Source organism: Varanus komodoensis, unplaced genomic scaffold (genome assembly GCF_004798865.1).
Source record: "Varanus komodoensis strain SLA01 unplaced genomic scaffold, ASM479886v1 scaffold29_1, whole genome shotgun sequence".
Classification (NCBI taxonomy): domain Eukaryota; kingdom Metazoa; phylum Chordata; class Lepidosauria; order Squamata; family Varanidae; genus Varanus; species Varanus komodoensis.
The window spans coordinates 493,996-502,029 of NW_025335759.1; positions in this window are offsets into that span (position 1 = coordinate 493,996).

The window sequence follows — 8,034 nt, forward strand, 5'->3', positions numbered from 1 at the left end:
CGGGGCAGCTCACATTCAGAAATAAACTTCCATAAAATAATATAAATTAACAGTATAAATTAAGTCGCCCTGGCCAAAGAATAAAATGAATAAATAGTATTAACAATTAAAATGACATTTGAATAAAAAGGTCTTTGCCTGGCGCCGAAAAACAAATAACGACAGCACCAGGCGGACCTCTCTGGGGAGCGCATTCCATAGATTGGGCTCCACCACAGAGAAAGCCCTCCTCCGAGTACTCACCCTCCTAATTTCCTTCACGGAGGGTTCCTGGAGAAGGGCCTCTCCCGCAGATCTCAAGGGGCGGGCAGGCATATATGGACGTAAATGAAATACTGTCATTTGTAGAGGGCTTCTTGGACCACTCTGTCAGCAAATGGGTTCCCAAAGTTCCTTCAAGTAAAGGAACGTTATAATCATATTACACAACTTTCCATCCCAAGGTCTCAGGATATATATTAAATTTAAAATATATTGGGAGACTCTCAGATATCATATGCAAATGAGGCGAATTACCAGATGTGCAAAATGCTGGTGGAGCAAAGCCATAGCCTCTATGAGTTTCGCCCCCAAAGGCCAAGACACCAAAGGGGGTTTCAGGATGTTCCAGGTAGAGGTTCTCAGTAGGGGAATCCCAATTGTATTCACTCCATGAGTAGGTTGTGCCAGGGATCTCTGTCCACTCAGTTGTTGCTTCTGCTTCTTCACTCATCGTAATTCTTCCCTTTTCAGAACTTTGTGCTATGACCATGACAAAATTCTGCAAGTTACTTTTCCCATTAACTTTGTAGCATCGGCCATAGCTGCTTATTGCTGGGACATTGATGAAAAATGGATCATAATCTTCACGTCTGCTCTCTCCTGTGAAGAAGAAAAGGACCTGGATTCCAGCATCAGCAGAGATGTAAATTACCTCCTGGGGATGGATCTCAAACTGGATGACTTCCCCCGCTGTGATGCTGACAGAAACTTCCGTGACGGAACCATTTCTATTCCCTAATTTATAATTAATCTGTGAGTTTTGGGCTGCAGTCACATATACAATGTTAGCCACACCTTGGAAGGACATGGAGGGAACAATGAAAGTGGTGCCCCACTTGGAGACCGGCAGAAGCTGTTCAGCCACATGGTCAAGTGCTAGGTTGTACTTTACCCGACTATGCCCACTTAAGACTGCCACAACTTCTGATGCCTGAATCCTAGTGCCAATCAAATTGTCTGTGCTTTGCAGCTGGATGGCTTGGAAAGCCTCAAGGTGAACGGTGAGTTTGCTTCCAGCAGGGTATGACCTCCCATTGTAGATCACGCTCCCTTTCAGATCGATATCAACTGAAGTGGAACTCTCCCAGGCTATGACTGCGAATTCTTTAAGGTATATAGTTGGCTGGGTATCAGGTGGGGTGATCACATAATAGGTTGTGCCAAGCTCTTGAACTGGGTATACTGTCAGGGCCTCAATAGAGTTTCTCTTCTGGTTCAGCAACACCACAGAAATGTCTTTCTCAGCTTCAATCAAAATGGAACGATGGAATGTGGTGCTGCCAGCCATCTCTAATGTGGGTGGGATGTCCACAGTCACAACTTGACCTTCTTCGATTGTAAACTTCTTGGATAAATCTTGATGTGCTTTTATATACACTGCAGTGGAGTTATGGTGGCCCGTGATGAACAACTGAATAGAAGTTTTATCGTTTATGTATTTGGGGCCATTTTCCATGACAGCTGTGATGAATTGCTTGCCAAGGAAGCCTGCTTCGCCATGACCTGATGATAGGGAAATCAAGGAGATTAGAAGGAAGCTGGAGATGGAAGAGATAAAAACAACTGCACAGCAACACAAAGAAGGAAAAAAAGGCCCATATTTACTTTTCCTTCCTGTTCTTTTGTGCATCATGGAATGCTGTTCCTGCTGCAGACAAATTTGGGAGGTTGGGGAAGGGAGAAATTTTGCTCTGATGCAGGAGTAGATGAACAACATTGTTCTTGTTTACAAACCATGCAACCGCAATCCACATTTCTTCTGCTTTTGCACATTGAAAATAATGGGATAACTTTCCAGACCAGGTTACTCACCACATAACTGCACCAAGCCAACCAAGAGGAATAGGGTCCTCTTCATTCCCATGGCTGCAAATCAAGAAAGAAAGGAAAGAAATATTTAGTTCCCCCCCTTTTCCCCTTGGACTTACAAACACACACATGCACAACACATACACAACCCTACATCCTGGTTTCCCCTGAATCTAAGGTTTTTGCACAGACAGACAATATCTTTCCAGGGATAATATGCAAAAATACACATTTCCAGGGATAATATGCAAAAATACACATTTCCAGGGATAATATGCAAAAATACACAGTTGTTGCAGGAAAAATGTGCTTTTGAAAGATGGACAGAGAAGTGCAGCCATTCCACATACAGTCAGTGTGAACAACCCTGGTTCTTTCATCCCAATTTAGAATAAAACAGCCAAAGATACAACTGCAAAAGATATTACCAACTAAAAGAAGGCCCATGTGGTGTAGGATGGCGCTGGGAATTCTGTTCTGTTTAAGCCCAATGGGATTTGGCAATGCCTGATGGGAGCTTTCTTTCTGGGGCAGGCAATAATTTGGACAAATCTTGTGATGGGAAGTTCTTTAATAGTTAAGGGTACACATGCTTTTTTGAGTGACCCTCCCAAATTTTGAATTTAACATGAGGTCAAGTTAATGGATTTTCTGTGCCTTTTTGACAGGTAAAAGATGAATATTACAACATAAAACAATAAATGACGACCTCCAATTGCACATTGGATGGAGGATTTAATGAGACTTTTGATTTTTGAATGGCTAGCCTTTAGGTGTGTTCTGTAAATATATGGAGTACCTCTGTTAAAACCTATGCATACTTTGAATGACTGTGGTTTGCTCTGTTATATGCTAATACATAACGATATGCAGTATATACATTACTAGTGCTATGGTGCTTTTAAAATCATATTAAAATGTAATGTCTTAGTTTATTTTATTCTTCCCTGACTCCCTCTAATGGTACAGTCTGGTTTTGGCATTGTATTGCACAATGCAAATACATTAAAAACAAAATGCCTGATGGGATTTCTAGTGTTTCTGTTCCAATAAGCAGCAGCAGATAGTAGTGATTTTTTCCCAATTATTTGCTGTAAACTACCAAAGAGCTACAGCTATGGGAGGTATAGAAATGAAGTAATAATATCTGGCTCCGCCTCTGCCCCCACCTCTGCCACTGTCTGCCTCCGCCTCCACCTCCGTCATCTCATTTCCATTGATATCTATATATCAACATTACACATGTTTTTTCCTGAGGATCCCATACCTTTCACAAATAGGATAGAATTGTTTCCATTTTTTTAATTTCATGAATTGCACAAATGGAGTCTCCCCTTCCTATAAAGGAATCTTTATTTGTAGTAGTAGTAGTAATAGTAATAATAATAATAATAATAATAATAATAATAATAATAATAATAACAATATTTGTATGCCACCCAATATTCAAGATTCTCTGGGCAGTTTAGAACAGAACACTTAAATATAATATAAAATACACCATGTTAAAAACATCATCAAAAACTTATTATACAAAGGTTAAAAGCAAATTCAAAACAGGTCCAAGCTTTACAATAATTTAAACAGAGTGCTCTAATGTGAACATTATCCTTTCTCCTGCTAGAACACTTTGGTCTCACTGCTGCTAGGAAGCATGTCTTGTTTTGCACTCTGCTTATAAGTCTCACTAGACATGTTAGGAATGATTTCCAAGTGAACTAGCATAGGATTGGGCTTTGCAATGTAAACCTGCTACCATCTTCCATCAGCCTGTCCAATGAATGAAAAGACCCTGCAATGATTGACAGGCACTTCACACTTACAGAATAACACAGTCAAATTAAAGTAGACTCGAACAACTGTGAATAGACTATCCCATGGCAGGGTATATATTGGGATCTACCAAGGTTTGAAATTATACCAGTACTTCTCTCTGCTCTGCAGCCTCCCAGAGGCACAATCTCCTTGAAAACCTCTATGTCAGATTTGTATCCTCCACACACTTCCTTGTTTAGCCCAGCAGAACCACATTTTGTCCTTGTCAGATAATTGCTCAATTTCATCCTCCACTTTGATGTTCCCTGAGCAAAATTGCCCCACCCGTTAATCAGATTACTACAGGATGTAAAGGTCTGAGTCAGAAAACATGCTAGCTTGCATACATAGGAGTGTTGAGGATCTGTGACAGATGCAATTTGAAAGGATAAAATTTCTGTTTATTTAAAAGTTATTTTAACTGTTAATTTATTATTATTGTATTTATAGATTTTAATATATATAGCCGAGATGGTACCAGTTTTTAAATTATTAATTGTAGTTTTTATGAATGTTGTGAGCCACCCTGAGGCTTTGTTGCGATGGGGCAGCATAGAAATGTTTTAAATAAATAAATAAAAATAGAGGAAAGAACAAAAGCAGGAACTTAAATCAGTGATATTTACTCCCTGGGAAGTGGATGGAAGGAATGTGACTTTGTGGCATTATGTGTTGGACAGAAGGGCTTGCTCAGAGGCATGTTTAAGCAAAACTCCTGATGAGAACAATGTTTAAAAAACAGAGATCCCATTTCTGCACCTGTCAAGGCATGCAAACTTCACACAAATTGTTGGCTTAAAAAAATCCAAAATGCATATACTGGATGGACTTGCGACAGAGAGACAGTGCAGGGAAATGGAACAAAATGAAGTTGAAGGAATTCTCAGGCATCACATTTTGCATGGCAAAGACTGGGAAGACCAAAGTCCCAAACCCAGTTGAGCTCTTTTGCCCATCTAAGTTGTACCATCTCAGAGGTCCTGGCTCCCTAGCAGGAATACCATAAGAAAGGGATGGTGCAACCAAGATCGGGGGAAGAAAAGACACAGTCGGAGAAAGCTACAGAGGAGAGTTAGAGAGGAAAGTTAGGGAAGATCAGATTAGCTCCTGATCCAACTAATGATCCAACGTCGATCCCAATATAAGAAATTATTAAAGCTCAAGAAGCTACCATAATATAGGGATCAATGGAGGGAACTTGTCCTTTGCCTAACTCAAAAAAATCAGAGGAAATTTTGCGAACTGGTGGCTAACGGCATCTCTGTACACCAAACCATGCCTTTTGCATGCATTTCTGCGCAAAGCTGGAGCCAACATTTCTCCTCCATTTATAGCTGCCCACTCACCAAATCAAAAACAATACTTCCCACTGAACTAAGTGTGCTGCAGACAGGGTGGCTCTTTGCACTCTCACTATGAGACAAAGGAAGAGGAGGGTTGAAGCTCCAGTTTCCAGCTCAGAGGATGGAACCCTGTGGAGCACTCTCTCCTGCTGTGGAGATGGAAATCCAAATTGTTCTATGCCCCACTCCCCCACATGCTGTCTAGCTGGTGGTGATAGGATTGCTCCATAAATGTTGTATTTCTGCCAACTGAACGCCCTTGGAACAGAAATACTTTCTATCAGCAATCTGTAAAGCTACAAACGCCCAAGACAGATCCAAACACTGCAGCTAGAAGAGACACATATTTCAGTTTTGCTTTCACTCACATTCCCCCTTTTGATTAAATTGAAAAGTTCAGTCATTTTAATTATTATTTATACCCCCCACCCAAACTTTCAAAACCCTCCTCCATCCCCACTGAAGCAGTCTTGTTTTTCACAGTCAATTTCCGGTCTGCTAGATGCAAGGGATCTTTGCTTGATTGAAGCATGACATGCCCTTGGCCAGCTTGCACATCATCCACATCAGCTGGTCAGTTTCAAAAAGCACATTCCACAGTCCTCTTACCGTCAGCCCTAAGGATCTGCTTACTGTTGATGGAGGAGGAAGATGGGGAAGAAGCAGTCTGTTCTCTCTTTATCTTTTTAGCTGTTTCTTCCCCTTTTTATAGAGAAAAAGAGGCAAACATAATTTCTGATGAATTATGAGGGAATCTCCCTCCATTCCAATGGGTGAGTCATAAACAGGGCAAAGGTTTGCAGTCCTGAAGAAATTCAGCTGGTTGGCTTTGACCAGTTTGGCCAAGTTATTTTGTTGCAAGCAAGAAGATGGCACATTCTCCCAATTTATGTACAAAAATGAGCAGAAGAATCCGTCCTCAGAATCCATCTTCAGTGCTGGGATGGACTCCTCCATTCCATCTGAAGCCAGCAGCCTAACCTAGAAAGTGTAGAGCTGGTCCTGTGGTGTGCATCTCTCTCTTCCAATGCTTTGCTGCTACCTCCAAGCATCTGGCACCCTGGTCCACTGCTTCACTTTCGCTTAAAAAAAGTGAAAGTTTTGTATATACATACTTTTGTGTATACATACAGAATAAGTTCAACACTTTGGTGTGTGCAATGGCGCTGTTACCACACTTGACCTATCATGAACCATGTGCCTTAGTATAGATTGTACTGGGAACAAAAGCTACAGTGGTATGGTTCCTGGGAGAGTGTCCCAGCTACAGCAGGATTTTTCAGGTCTCCCCCTTCAGGGATCCACACACTTTCAAGAGAAGATCTGACCTTAGATCCACCATCTTGATCCTGCAGAAATGCACAGAGCCCTTGCCTCTCCTATGTCAGAGCCTCAGCTTTAGAGAGGAGCAAAAGGCAGTGATCCATCTTTGCAGGAAACCAGACCCCAATCTGCCCCCAAACAGGCCCTGTGTCTGGGAGCAGACATGCCATACATGGATTCCTTCTTACTGGTGCCAATAGGAGGGGGCATGTTAATGAAAGGAAACAAACAACAACCTTTCATTGGGGAGTGGGGAGTAGAAACGCTGGTCCTCCCTCTCTTCCAGTAACGGGGCTTTGGATTTGTCTCTAGGTGTGACACTGCTGATTTTCACAGCACACAGTAGGGCGATGCTATCACCAAGGCTTCCCTGACAGAAGATATATTGGAAAAGGCAGTGTTCTTTCAAAATATTTCCCAAGAAGATATATTTCCTTGGAAGGCATGTTTTATCAGTATAACATGGGTTGTGGCTTTCCAGAGCAGCCCACACTCACCCCATGCACACACAGTAGAAGAGGAGATCTCAGAAGGAACGACATTTTGATATTACAAGCGTCAGATGCATGAATTTTCTATTGCAGCTATTCCATGCCATCACTATTCATGCAGACTTACACGAGCACATGCAGTGAATCAAATTTTACTGCCACATTTTCTGATGACTGTATTTGCATCAAGTATTTCAGTGGGATTTTCATCAGCTCAGCCACAACATATCAGCAAAGTATGCAATATGCGGATCATGTAGAAAAGACCGAGAAATAGATTTCGGCAGAAACATTGCTCTCAACTTCTCTTTTCCACTGGGTTCAGATGGAGTACACATGCCTATGAGATAACCATTGATGGGGTTCTAGTTCCTCCCAGTCCAGTCCTACAGAGTCGCCCCAAAGGAGGATCTTCTCAGGGTTCAGCAACATGAGAAATAAACCCCCAAGATAGGAAGGTACTGAGAATGGAAAGGAGAATGTTATTCCAGCAGCTCGCAGGCCTCAAGAGAAGGTGCATACAAGTGCGTCTGCCAGCCCCCACCCAGGTGCAGTTGCAAGCAAGAGGTGCAGCAGGACGAGGACCTTGTTCCCCAGCAGACCTTCAGTTTGAAGGGACCTACTTGTTTGGGAGCTCAAGGCATGTGCTTTGCCTCTGGGCAGTGGACTGAGCTGCCCTTTCTGGCACTCGGCTTGTTCTTCAGTGTGGGACACCTTTCTCAGGGCCTTGCTCCGTGGGCTACTCATGGCCCACCATTGTTGGAGATCCCTGTGTGTCTTCCCCACGGAGGACAGGGAGGCCTGGGCTGCACTTGCGTCAGGGGGTTCTGCATGTTCAGTTGGCATGTTTTGAGAAAGTCCACATTTTGGAGGCATGGGCACAAGTTTGGTAATTTGTGGACATTCACAATAACGAGGCTCCTGTTCTCATTCGGGGATGCAAACTGGACAGTTTTCAGAAATTTCTGAACTGAAACTAAATCCTTGTGCAT